We start from the raw sequence: 14,187 nt of genomic DNA on the forward strand, positions 1-14,187 counted from the left end.
TTACGTGTCACACTGATAGACCGATCTGATGCACAGTCAAAATTTCTTGATAACTTCTAGTGCGAGTTATTCTGCGGTTCCAGGTTTTTANAATCACACGGGCCAGTTATCATGACCTTGGTCTTGAACAAAATATCCGGGTTCAGGGCGGGAAATCCCTCCTGGCAAGGCAATCGGCCGGCCACACCCCATATGTAAAAATAAGATTTAGCTTGAATACAGACGAGGCTTAATGACTGCACTGGCCTTCGGAACCTTCATGATGCTCCATCACCATGTAGAGATTTGATTACATCACATCGTTGGGTGTGGCCCGCAACAATTCGGTTTCCAAGAATCGAACACGTTTCATAACAGTGCAAAGCAGTTGGCCAGTTAATGTATATCACGTGTCAAGAATTCAGGTAATCAAGGAAGGTGAAGGAAGTAGAGCAAAATATGTATGCATTCTGAAGTCACGGTACTAGATTAAGGTAAGCCGCCATTTTCACTCCTTAACCAACTCCCAACTTTAATATGATGTTGGATCACCTTTTGCCTTCAGTACAGCCACAATCCTTGGAATGGACACTTACAAGTTTTGAACAGTGTGTAGCGCAATTTTATACTATTTTTCTAGAAGACCGTCTTCAAGTTGCTTCAGAGACATTGTGGTTGGAATCTGTTCCCCACTCTAGTCTCCAAAACTAAGTGATGTTCAAATCTGGTGATTGTGCGGGCCAGGGAAGATGAAGTTCACCTTTATGCTCTTCAAATCATGTTTGAACAGTTTCAGCTGTGTGAATGGGGGCAGTATCTTCATGGAAAACTGCATCGTTGTTTGGAAATAACATTTGGATCATGGGATGCACCTGATTACGCAACCTGTTCACGCACTCCCTTGCAGTAATTCGGCCATGAAGGGTAACAGTGGGGCCAACAGAACACCACGATATTGCTGCCAAAACCATCATAGAACATACCCCATGTTTCACTGTTGGTACCACGCACTCCGGAATGTAGGCTTCTTTGGCTGTTCTCCAAACATAAACTCTTTCTCATGTAGGGAATAGCATGAAGGACGACTCATCTGATCATATCAGGCATCCGTTTCCTTTTGTTTGATGTCCAGGTTTTATGGTTGGGACACCATTATTTACACATATGAGCATTTCTTTCAGTAATCAGAGGTCTAGCAACTGTAGCCCCGCCATGGACGTCGGACCTGTGAAGCTCACGTCGGAAAGTTTTTTTTTTTTGAACAGGGTCTTCAAAATGAACATTCAGTTCTGTTGCAGTTCATGTGTGTTGCAGTAGTTCTGTGATTTCTCGAAATAAACCTCGTACGACAATCTCTTTCTGTCGGTTTTTTATTTTTGCTCACTGTTCCTCTTCGCTGATGTTGTCTTCCTATGATTTTTATATGCTGACATAACATTAGAAATTGTTGCTCTTGATGCACCTAATACTCTGGCAGTTTTTGTCGCAGATGCTCCAGCTAAACGGGCACCAACAATCCACTTTCAAAATTGGACAGGTCTCCCATTTTCTGATTCTTTCACACGAACTGTCACTCACCGCATTGGTAAAGAGATGCGACAGGTGTATCAGTGTTGGTGGATGGTATGTCGAGAAATAAATGTTTTTCGCAGGTTTGAATATCACATGCTGTACGTTTTATGTCCATTTGTGACTATTTACTGACTCTCCCTCGTAGTAGGACGGAACTAGCTTCTAGTTGTGTTGAATGACGAGCATTATTTAGTAATATCAATGTTGAGGCAGCGGTTATCTGTGGTCACGAATGCCATGTATCCAGTTCCTTGTTCCAAAATGTCTGTCTGGACACAATTGTCTTGTCTTTGAACGACCCCGATACTTTGGCTTGAACATAAACGCCCAAGTTTGTCGCTGTAAAATGGACACGTCATTCTGTAATTATATTCAGGAATTCAAGAAGTAGCCATTTTGAATCTCGGCCGGGTTACTGGCTATCGCGATTTTCTCAAGTCACTCTAGGTGAAACAGTACGTCCATACAGAATTTTGATAGGGATCTTCGTGGAAAGAATGCATTTGAAGCCATAAAAAGAAAATTGGTTTATAAAAATCAGTACCCCTAGGGAAATGAATGAGCTGGCTCTGGATGCCAGCAGTATTGAACCTGCAGGTTCTAATAGTTAATCAGCCAGGCACCTTTTCAGTTTATGCCTCACGTTTTGAAATCGAAAATCGATTATCTCTAAATTTGCAGACTGGCTGCATGGTAGCTGAAAGAAAAATCGAATAACTCTCAGCTGCAAGCCTGTTTGCTCAAGTAAGATTTGGGGTACAAAAGTCATAAAGTACAATTTTTAGGTTCTTTGGGGATGCTACACAAAATATCCGTCGTCTCAAGAAGGCGGTCTTATTCATTGAGTTAGTGGGCCACGGTTGACAACAGTCCATTCATAAGAACTCAATCACAGAACTTCTGCAAACGCGGAGGCACAAATTCCTGTTAGTCAAACAGTGGTTTCCGTGCCGTAGTTTATGAACGCTATGGAGGCGCACGAAATTTAGAGGCCTCGACTATTGAAACTGCGTAAAGGCGAATTGTTTTAGCATGTTGAGGTAAGAGACATAACAGCGTTGCTCATATTTATTTAAGAAGAGCTACTGCTTCATAACGTATGCCAGTTGCATAGTTGAGTATGATTACACGAATTTCGCTTGTGTTGAGAAGCAAAATTGCTGACGCAAAACATTAAAAGGATTTTCCTGCGTGTAGATGGAGGTCAAATGGGTATCTGGAAAGAGGCAATAATATTCAAAAGGTATTCTGGGCGGCGGGGTGGAAGAAAAATAATTTTACAACAGGGTTCGTGTATTTTGATTTCTGAAAGATGGGTTTTTAGGAGCTGTAGAGCAGCAAAGAGAGGTGTGGGCAGATAGTGGCGTAACTACGCAGCAGTTGTCAAGGTGAGATGTGGTCTGGGCATGAAGGTCAATTGCTGGGGTGCCTATATAAGTTGCTGGTTTGTTCCGGCATGGCAATCTTCACCCAGCTGTGGAAGACAACTCAACACAATGTTCAAGCTGGTACGTATCAGGCGCAGTCATTAAATAAGCAATCTTGCGTCCTAAGGTAAGAAAGACTTGGTTTCATTCCCTGAAGTGATTAATGGACAGGATATAGTTCCAAACAACTTTCAAGCCACCGTGTCTTGAAATGGCCCGGAACTGACTTCGCTTAGTGGGGGGTGGAGTCCAACTGAGTCCACTCGGCACGGCGGCAACTGATCGGCCTATTGTACCTGCCCCAGGTGATTATGATGATGGAGAGTTTGGTGGAATGAAGATTGGCAGGGGAAACTAAAGTACTTGAAGAAAACCTGCCCCAGCGCCACTTTGTCCACCACAAATCCCACTTGACCAGACTCGGGATCGAACCCTGGCCGCCGCGGTTGGAAGCCAGCGACTAACCGCTTGAACTATGGCGCTGCCTAGAACTGACACAAACTCCTATCAAACGCTTATATGAGGCTTCTTTTTTTTTTAAATAACAAATAGCAACTCTGTTCTATTAAACATCAAGGTGAATCTTATTTTGGTGGCCCAGTACACTCAAATGTTGTGGTTCTTAGGTTGCAGGGGTCAGTTCTGTTGGTTTTCTACCAACATTTATCTAGAACTATCCTTCAGGGTATGGAGTGAGGGAGGGGGGGACTGAGAACATGAGGATGCAAAGACAATGTTCCCTGCAGTCATAACCAGCTGAAGACAGAAATTACCGTTTTCATTACATAATAGAGGTGGTGGTATCTAACACATAGCATGAATGACCACGTTATTTACATCCGATGGCCTATTACAAGTTGACAGCTGATTCGTTGGCTGTAGCTTATATCTTTATGGGCATAAGTGCACCCTTTGGTATCTCACCAATACAGTGAAAGGTGTGTCCTCCCAGTGCTTGAATACTCCATCACAAAGGCGCACAGATGGGGCTGCACTCATTCTGGATATTGGTACTACATAGGGAGAAATTGTTGCATTAGTATCTCATTTACTTTATGCCTGGGAAAATTCTATATTGCCCCTTAGATGTGAGACACACCAGACTTCATAGATGATCAGCATGTGGCAGAAAAGAGTACCTACCCTTGATGGGAACTGAACCCTGATACCTGACATATCTAGCTAGGTATCTCACCAACATCTGTTAAAATTTTTAAAGCCTTGTTTATTTAGTAAAAGGTATAAAATCAACTCAGCTGCACTTGTCAAAGATTGTCAACATATTACAAAGTCAGTTCAAAATATAGTTTTAAAAGGAATGTAACTAAAAGTAAGTTGACCTAAAATTTGACATTTGCTCCATGGTGGCTGTACTGCCTTAGTCACCTAGAGCTTTGTTCCTGAATGTGACTCACCATAGAAAGATAAGCATGGTAGACAGCCCTAAAAATATTTCCCATTTTGGAATGAAGTGTCATTGATTTTTCAGTTTGTTCTGCTTGCTGCACTGTTGGCTCTGCTGGCCAGCGTGAGTGCTCTGCCTCAGTACCTTGTCTCCCCATATGGCTATGGATACTATGGCAGCTACGCCTACCCCTACAGCTATGGTAGTTACTTGTACCGTTAAGCTCATGGTGAGTATTTCTAATCCCCATCCTTCTTGGTAAAGCATGAGATCAAAGACAACTTATTAATACTCAGGTTCATACTAACACATTCTCTTACCACAAGATCCACTCCTTAGCCAGTCCAGTCCACATCCTCACAACACATTGCTGAATGATTCATTTGGCCGTAATCTTTGTCTTTTTGTTTTCCTTGGCACTACAGCTCCAGTGGGCCTAGGCCTACCTCCATGAACTTCTCCGTTCACTTCGGTTTACTAGATCTTACACATATGGTAGGACTCCTTGGGCGAGTAATCAGCTCATCGCAAGGCCTCTGCCTGTAGACAAACACAGAAAAACGCACACAAACATCCATGCCCTGAGTGGGATTTGAACCCACGATCTCAGCTTCCGAGTGAGCGAAGACAGTGCATGCCTTAGACCGCTTGGCTACCATGACCGGCATGATCTTTGTCGTACCCACCAGAATTCTACAAGTATTTCTAGTTTCCCACATGCTTATGTAGGAACTCTGAGCTATACAAATCATAATGTGAAATATTCTCTAGTCCTCACTCAAGATGTTCATACAAATTAAGTTTACTTTGATTGGAATCTAATTATTGTATCTTCTATGTAATCAGTCAATGTTAATATAACCCTTTGCCATATCTAATGCAGTAAAACAGTGTCCCCTGATGTATCTAACAAATTAAAGAATAGTGCATGAAGGATGTGTAATGTAGCTGCTTAGATAGTAATACAGTCCACAGTTAAAAATTTATAAAAAGTAAAGTAAAGTTGTCCTTGTGCTTAATTAATTAAGCACTATGCCATGAAGATACTGGGGTTGGATGTGTAGCTCCACCATTCTTGACCTCAACACTGATTGGAGGTGAGTGGTCAGCTTCATGTCCCTGGCACTTCACCTGTGGGGAAAGTCTCTGGTATCCATTGGATAGGAGGCTGGGTGGGCCACATAGGGGGCTGGAAGCTAACAGTAGCTGAGCTAGTCAAGAAAATGTCTGCATTTTATGGAACCTGAAGTTTCATAACCATGTTGACAAGAGCCTGAATATGTAACATCCACATGACTGATACTAGCAAGCCCTCTGAATGTGATAAATCAATCATATTTTAGTATAACTTTTATTTATTCCCATCATATATACATAATCAATTCAAGCTGCTTCAGAAATGCAAGTCTGACACTACAAATTAAAAACAAAAATTCCATTACAAATAATGAAGTTCCAAAACACTTATGACCTATGAAGCAAGAGGTACCAGGTTCAAATCTCAGCAGGAACATTGACTATTCTGACTAAAATCGTTTCCTCTAGTACTACCAAGCAAATGCCTGGATAGTACCTGAAAAGGTCATAACATCTTTGTCCCAAATTCTTTCAAATTTATTGCTGGTCATTCTCCCATATTATCCTGTGCTAAATAATCTCTGCAGTTACAGCATTGTTAAAGTGATTCATACACATAAGTCCCAAAGTCTTCTGTGAGAATGAGAATAAAATTCCCAGAATGCTGTTCTTACACCAACAGTTTTCAAATTCAATGTTCTGCAACCTTCTTTAAAACGTTGTTCTGCTATTCAGAGTTTGATATGAGAAATAATTATTTCTGTCACTACAAACTCTTTCCTTTTAAATATGTTGTAGGATTAAAGCTGTTATGGAGGTTTGGAGCAGCTGTATGAATGAGTGAATTACATTTTTATTCAGATTACAATCCTCTGGGTTATGACACTGTGTAGTCTTGTAGGTAGATACAAGCTCAACCCTGAAGATTGGGGGGTATTACTAAAAATATATACTATGTAAGTCTAACACCATTAGATACAAAATTAGAACTCTCATTTGTTTCTTAATGTGATTATTTAAAAAAAAGTAATTTTCTAGCACTAACTGGCACACCATTCTAGTCCGTGGTAAGTAAAGTAAAGTAAAGTAAAAAAAAAGTAAATGTATCCATGTAACATGCCGTGGAGGCCCATAGGGTTGTGAGATGTTGAGGTTCCCACATTTTCTAGACAATCGGATCATAGGTGGTGGTAAGGTTGTCAGCCTTATGTGCCGGCCGCCCTTTACCCCGAAGAATATTCCAAGAATATTCCTGGTACTCATTTATGTTAGAGGGTGAGTCGACCCCAGGGCCATAGTGCAGCTAGAAGGATTAGGTAAATTTAAAAAATCCAATGACCGCATCGGGATTCAATCCCATGACCTTCCGGCTTGTAGCATAGTGCCTCAACCAACTACACTACTGTGTGCAGTATGTGAGAGGTACAGGTTGTAATGACTGATGTCTGTCATGGCTTTCTCTAATCTCTCCACACAGAGTTCAGTATGGTATCATGAAATATGCCACAATCAAGTCCTCCCACATTCTTCATGATTAGTTATCAATAATTCCTTTAATCAATAAATTCTGTAACTCATCATAAAAGAAGTAGCTAAATAAGATAAATTTACTGAGTAGGAATATTGTGTTTAAGCATCCTGTTGCATTCCATAACTTTTACACACAGTGTTAATAATACAGTTCCATCAACAGTGCAACTATATTAATATTTCCCTTTTACAACATATTTCAGCCCCAACTGGCCAACATCAGGTATCTTAATTTGCGAAACTATTGAACTGTATTGAATATCACTCATTCACTGACTGCAATATTCTATGATATTAATGTTGTAGTCACAATCTAGCTAGCATTAGTTGAATTACTGTACACTGTAATTTACTTTCTATTAGAATTCATTAAAATTTTGAATTTATTTTTCTTTGTTTTTTTTTCTTTTTCTTATAATTTTGTAAAATTCTTTTTATACCTCACTAGAGCATCATCTGCTTGTCCAGACAGTATATTTCGATCCTTTCTTTGGACTTTTATATTGTAGCAGTCAGTTGTTTTGTTTTCTATATGTAAGCCTATTGTTGTTATGTTTGTCCCTTGTCTGTACGTCTTTTTCTCCACCAGTGTATGGTGTTGTCCTCTCTTGTAGTAGATGATATAGTGTGTAAAAGTCACTGCATAGGAATTCTCTAATTCTGTTAACAGTACAGCCAGCTAAAATGTTGTCTTACTCAAGATTTTGATAAGTAAAGTTTTATAAACACCTCTATTCATCTACTATAGTGGTTGCAACATACAGAAAGTTACATATGTGTTCTTTTCTGAGTATATAGCTGAGGCACAATGATAGACTATCAGAATTGCTTAATCAGTTATTTCTTATTATATTATTATGATTCCCTAGAGTAGATTATTAAACTTTTAGACTATATTTGGAACTGAACTCTGCTAACATATTTCAAACTGACAATGAAGCAAGAAGAGCTTTAGCATTGATATTAATTTGTGTCCTTTGTATTCATTTCAGATGTAAGAATTTGTTATGATCGCAGCTTTCAGACCATCTTGAACCAACACCATACTGCAGATTTTGAAAATGTCAGTTATCTTGAATTCTTCAACTGTCTGCCATACTTGCCTGTAATTTGGTTTATATTCCTCTTTAAAATAAAATTACAGTAATTAATTAGTTCCTGATGTGAAATTCTAAAGAGAAAGGAAAAAAAATATCTCCAATATATTTTCCTTTCCAGCATGCACCAACCACTTGAGGTTACATGAACTGGCAGAGTATATAACCTGATAAACTAAATGGAATGGAGGGATTTTGAGCCCTTTGATGTTGTACAGACATCATACTTTACCCAACAGTAAGTTTTATGGAAACTTATGATGCTTGGTTCTCCTTAACTGTAGACTATGTGCTGCACTACAGGAACAGCACGTGTATCCAGCCCACCTGGCTAAGCAAGCATTCCACGTTTCAGTAAAAAAGTAAAGCTATCCCTGTACCAGGCCGTGAAGGCCCATAGGGTTCTGATACATTGAGGTTCCCACATTATCTAGACAATCGGCTCAAAGATGGCGGTAAGGTTGTCGGCCTTATGGGCCGGCCGCGTTTTACTCCCCAGGAAAATTATTTAATTAATTCCTGGTACTCCGTTAGAGGCTGAGTCAACCCTGGGCCATAGTGTGGCTGGAAGGATGAGGTCAATTGAAAAAATCCAATGACCTCATCGGGACTTGAACCCGCGACCTTCTGGCTTGTAGCATAGGCCCTCAACCAACTACGCTACCGCTACACGTTTCAGTGCTAATGCTATTACTCCACAGTTAAGTCTGGCTGCCGGCCCTATAGTACCAGGCGATTTAATATCTCCTATTCCTAGATGATAAAGGTTAAACCCTTACAGCTATCTAAAGGTGTTAATAGTATATAACTACTGTTCTTGCTTTGCACAATCTTATTAAAATTTCATGTTACTATATTTACAATGTTTTAACTGAAGTGTTTCGGGTAAAAGTCTATATATACATTTATGATCCAAGACCACATGAAATTTCACATGCCTAGCTATAGTATTTGCTGTCATATGGAGTATTTTTAACTTACCATGCTATTGTGAGCCTGTGTGTAAATGACCTGTTCTATCACCATATAACCAGCACTAAGCCCCTGCTAATGTCAAAAGCCTCTACTGACACATCAGTGTACATGATGTGAAGCCTTCTTGGTGACGGTATACAATGCAGTCTTCTTAAGTGATCAGCCTTATGAAGACTAGTTAATATCCAGTGTTTTGGAGACTGTCCCTCGTTCCATTGTAAGAGGCTGATGTGATTAATGATGCAGCCATACACTGAATTTTAGACCCACATAATATGCTCTTGGCTGTCCTTGCATGGACCGCTGAATAAACAATTGGTGGAATCAAGTTTAAAGAAAGAAAGTATGCTTAGGAGATCGTGTCAGTTTGGAATTAAATGACCGACTTTCAATAAAACTGGTATAAACGTCATGTCATTGGAGGCTGCTCTAACAATGTAATTTTTTAATGTGCTATGACCAGTAATAACATGGCAGATGTGTAAACTTTGGGACTGGAGCAGGATTAGTGACAATTTGGTGACATTCACATACACTGAAGCCTTTCCTGAAACAAATGTCTACTTAGGATCAAGGGCACCATTGTGTACTGAAGATACTAGTCTCATTTACTACTGGATCACATAGCTGAAAAAAAAGTGCATGACTGCAGTTTTGTTTCAATTTTGATGTAGTTCTTGCAGAATCCATTTTTTGAGCTAGATATATTCTCATACAAGCTTCGAGTGTTTTTTTATCAACCTGTGTGAAATGAAGTCTACCAGAAGGAGTCAAGGAAAATCAAGAAGAACCATTCATTACTGTGGGTTCAAGACCCCCACAAAAGTATTATTCAGAATCTTGTCCACAATGTAAGAACAGAATATCAGTATTTCGTATCAACATAAAGATGGATTATGTTGGATTCTGATTTGAACATTCCCTTCTAAACTTCTCAAGCACCTTGCACAAGAAACAGATCAAAAATGCAGTCATGAAACTACAGCCTAAAAACCATAATTGTGCATTGACTGCAACCATATTACAGAAAACACTGGTTATATTGCAAGTATGTCATTGTGATCATTAGAATTTTGTTTTAAGATTTTATTACTAAGAGCTAAACACCATAAGATAATATGTTCACCACAAGTTTAAAAGAACAAAAATTTTTTCTGGAGCTGTCTATGGGGATTATCACTTGCAGTTATGGAGTAATTTTCATATCTTGTTGCGAAGTTAACAGTTGATGTGAGATTACATAATGTCAGCTGGGAATTTATATATTGTTCATGGTAACTTTCAGTAAGATAATCAGTATTTATGTCATCACAGGTGGAAAATTCTGTTTGGAGTTTAAGATAATTGATTAACATTAACTTGTTTCAGTACTCTAATATGATTTGAGGTTCTCACAGTGATGGTTATGAAGAGTTCTGTCTTCTGGGACATGTAGTCTGCTGAAAGTCAACCAACATTTTTCAGGAAAATATCACCTCCATCTTCAAGATTGAAGAGTAGTTAGTTAGTTATTGGAGAGGGTGGGTTTCCCCATGGACTGAGACCAGTATTGGTCCATTGTGCTTCCCTCTATGATAGTCTACCAGTCTCTATACCCTACCGATATTGGTGCGTACCATCAGTCCCGACCGAGCCAGCGAGTTCGGCCTCTACTGGCTTGGCGGTATCTATAATGCTTCCCCCATCTATCAGAGGCGTTAGAGAGTACTGTTGGGCGGGAAATGTCCTTGAACTTAGCTCAGTGACCTCCTTTGGAGATATGAGGTTCTTTTACGTGCCGTAAAGCTACGACACGGGACCCACGTCTTAAAGTCCCTTCCGGAGGACTTGTTCCCTGAATTTTTCCGCCCTTAAAAATTCCACAACCTCCGCTGGGTTTGAACCCACGTACCATGAGTCATGAGGTGGGAACGTTACCTCTAGACTACGGAGGCCGCTAAGATTGAAGAGTAAGCAAAGCAAGAAATCAAACAGACAAGAAACAGATTCTTCTATACTGACCAACAACAAAAAGGAAACTGGACTAATACAGTCATAGTCATCTTGCCATTTGACATTATATACAGTATGCAGATGATCAATTACTGTTATGGAAATAAAAATGCACTCCTGTGTTGGATCTGAGGTTCACATTCATGGCTGTGAAGATGTATATCTTCTGGAACATATCCCCATGTAGTTTGGTGAAAGTCTGATGTTTTGGAGAACTATTTTTTCAGTTTTCAGGGTTAAAGAATAAGGCAAGAAAGAAGCCAGCATGAATCAGAGGTTCGTTGTTGCCTGCTTCATGCTGGTATCTTGCTTTGCTTACTCTTTAATCCTGAAGATGCAGGTGATGTGTTCCTCTAAAATGCTGTTGGCTTTCATTGGACTAAACAGTATTATATCCCACAAGAATGAACATTTATTTAAGAGTTGTTCAAAATCATATGTGGATGTTGTGCACACATCCAAAAGTACATACATACTGAAGAATTTAGATTCCAATTGTACAGCACAGCATCCTACATCCTGTTCCTTACAGCAATGCATTGTCTGATTACATTTCAGGTGGATTTTGACGAAATGTTTGATACTTTCACCCAAGTGTGTCTGCAGAAGCCAGCTTATGCGTATCTGTTAAGATTAACCTGTAACAACAGTAAAACTAACTGCAACTGCAAGCATTTCATGGAAACCGAAGGTTCAATACCGTGTTCACAAGAGCCCTCCACTGGTTCCTTTCCTGAGCCAGACTGATTCAGACCATACCATCCCATCCTCTCTCTCCAAGATCCATTTTAATACTGTCCACCCACATACATCTTGGTATTCCTAGTGGTAGCAGTGCTACATGCCCTGCCCATCTCATCCTCCTTGACTTGATGATTCTAATTATACTTGGTGAAGAGTACAAGTTATGAAGCTCCTCATATGCTGTTCTCTCCAATCTCCCATCACTTCATCTCTCATCAATCCAAATATTCTCTTCAACGCCCTGTTCTCAAACACTCTCAGTCTATGCTCCTCCCTTAATGTCAGAGACCAAGTTTCACACCCATACAGAACCACAGGAAAAATTATAGTTCTGTATATTCTAATTTTTGTGTATTTAGACAGCAGCTGAGAAGACAAAAGATTCTGGACTGAATAGTAGCAAGCATTACCAAAATTCAATCTCCTCTTAATTTCCTCCTGAATCAGGTTTTGGTTTGTTACTGTTGTTCCCAAATATATGAACTGTGCTACGTTTTCAAAATATCTTTTAGCTATCTTTATGTCTTGATTTTGTCCTGCATTCTGATGATGTGACAGCAACTTCAGACCAATCTCCTTACTGGCGTCAATTAACGTTTGTGTTTTTAACCTTATGGTATCTAGATTATCACCCAGTAGATTCACATAATTAGCAAAGACCCATTATTAACAAGTGCACAGCAATTTTATGGTTTGTCTAGAAGCTATGCCCATGTGAAATTACACAATACAGTGTGTTCAACCATCGAGGAAACGGGGAGCAGCGTGGGTTGGATACAACATTTCTCACAGATTGCTGCTGTAACTTCCGATAGCGGAATGAGTCATCATCGCCGATAAACATGCACTCTCTCGCTAGCACAGAGTAGATGGATCGTTTCTCTATGACTATTGTGCCCTTTCCCACTAGCGAGATTGCCGTCATGTTGCTGATTCTCTCACATAATTTTTTGTGTACATGCACACATTTATAGGAATACTGTAAAAAGATAACACAAACTTACTGTACTTTATAACGGGTGTTGGAAGTCGCCCCCTTCTGTTTGCAAACATGCCTCGCATCGCATAAATAAATTATGCCACACTTTCTGAAGTTGGTCCATGAATCTGTAGAATCTCAAGAAACCTGAAGTGTACTGTGATAAAATGTCTGTATTGTTTCTTGCAGTATAAATGGAAAGAAAGAAAATATTCTCTTCACCTGGGTGAGTGTCATCCGGTGGGAAAAGCGGAATGAAATTCTTCCGCTTTTCCAGGGATTTAGCATGGTATGTCTGTTTTAATTCATGATGTAATGGCTTTATTATGAACAGAGAAGTTCATGGAGGTAGGCCTAGGCCCACTGGGGCTGTAGTGCCAAGGAAAAAAATTGGCTTTACTATGTGTTGCTTAATCCAAAGAAGAAATCAGGTTTACCCAATATCTGCATTAAATGTATTAAACATAACCCCACAATGTAGCACATGTACCATGTTTGTAATACATACTGATCAACTGTATCAAGGTTTTGAGACAATAGGTAATACTTTTACAGGGCTATGATGTGGGCAAGAAGAGTTGAGATATCCTGTGCTATTGATTCTGCTGGAATTCTGCACCCTGAATATTTGTGCAGCAGATATTTTGCAGAACTTTATTTCATTACAGCTGATAGGGTACGCCTTAACAGATTGGCAGTTCAATGTGGCTCCAATTCTTCTGCACAGTCACTTCCACAACCTCCTTATCCTTCATTACATACCCCTTCTTTTGATTCCCCCTCTTCAGTTTTAGCTCCTGAACTGAAGTGGTAGATGCATAGATACTACATTTTCAGTATTCAATATATTTCTTTAAGATATGTTATTTTTGCCATATAATCTTATCCAGTACTGTGCTGGTGAACAAAAAATATAAGATTTTCAATAATCTTTGCATTTTTAAAGATGTATTATTATTTTTGCTTTTTTTTTTATTGCTAGTGGGGTGGGACTAACTCCCTTGTACTGCGGCCACTCCTCGCCTATTGTACCAGCCCCAGATGATAGGTGAGGGTGATTGTGGAGCAATTGGTGGAATAAAGAATGGCAGGGGAAACCAAAGTACTCGGAGAAAACCTGCCCCAGAACCATTTTGTCCACCACAAATCCCACTTGACCAGACCCGGGATCGAACCCGGGCCGCCGTGGTGGGAAACCAGCGACTAACCGTTTGAGCTATGGCACGGCCATGTCTGCTACTTAGTCCTATCCAGTACTGAACTGGAAAATAAATAGATACCAGATTTTCAGTATTCATTATATTTTTGTAATATATTGTGACGTGGACGGCGCAACGGGAAGTAGGGGTCACGTTCTGCGGTCTCGCGAGTTACGTCACATACCCTAACCCCTTCCGTTATTACTAAACG

At 39.9% G+C, this 14,187-nt stretch overlaps 1 long non-coding RNA gene across 3 annotated transcripts; it reads left to right on the plus strand.

The window, feature by feature from the left end:
- The first annotated feature begins 458 nt into the window (after positions 1-458).
- Positions 459-8,144, plus strand: LOC111871899. 3 transcript variants are annotated; one of them, XR_002844121.1, is made up of 4 exons: positions 459-473; positions 2,876-3,059; positions 4,468-4,612; positions 7,983-8,144. It is a non-coding gene; the product is annotated as an uncharacterized LOC111871899 (long non-coding RNA). The 3 variants fall into 3 exon arrangements; XR_002844120.1 differs by lacking the exon at positions 459-473 and adding an exon at positions 2,577-2,591; XR_004513819.1 differs by lacking the exon at positions 459-473 and adding an exon at positions 2,780-2,794.
- Positions 8,145-14,187: the final 6,043 nt, after the last annotated feature.

This window comes from Cryptotermes secundus, unplaced genomic scaffold (assembly GCF_002891405.2).
Source record: "Cryptotermes secundus unplaced genomic scaffold, Csec_1.0 scaffold1350, whole genome shotgun sequence".
NCBI classification, from domain to species: Eukaryota; Metazoa; Arthropoda; class Insecta; order Blattodea; family Kalotermitidae; genus Cryptotermes; species Cryptotermes secundus.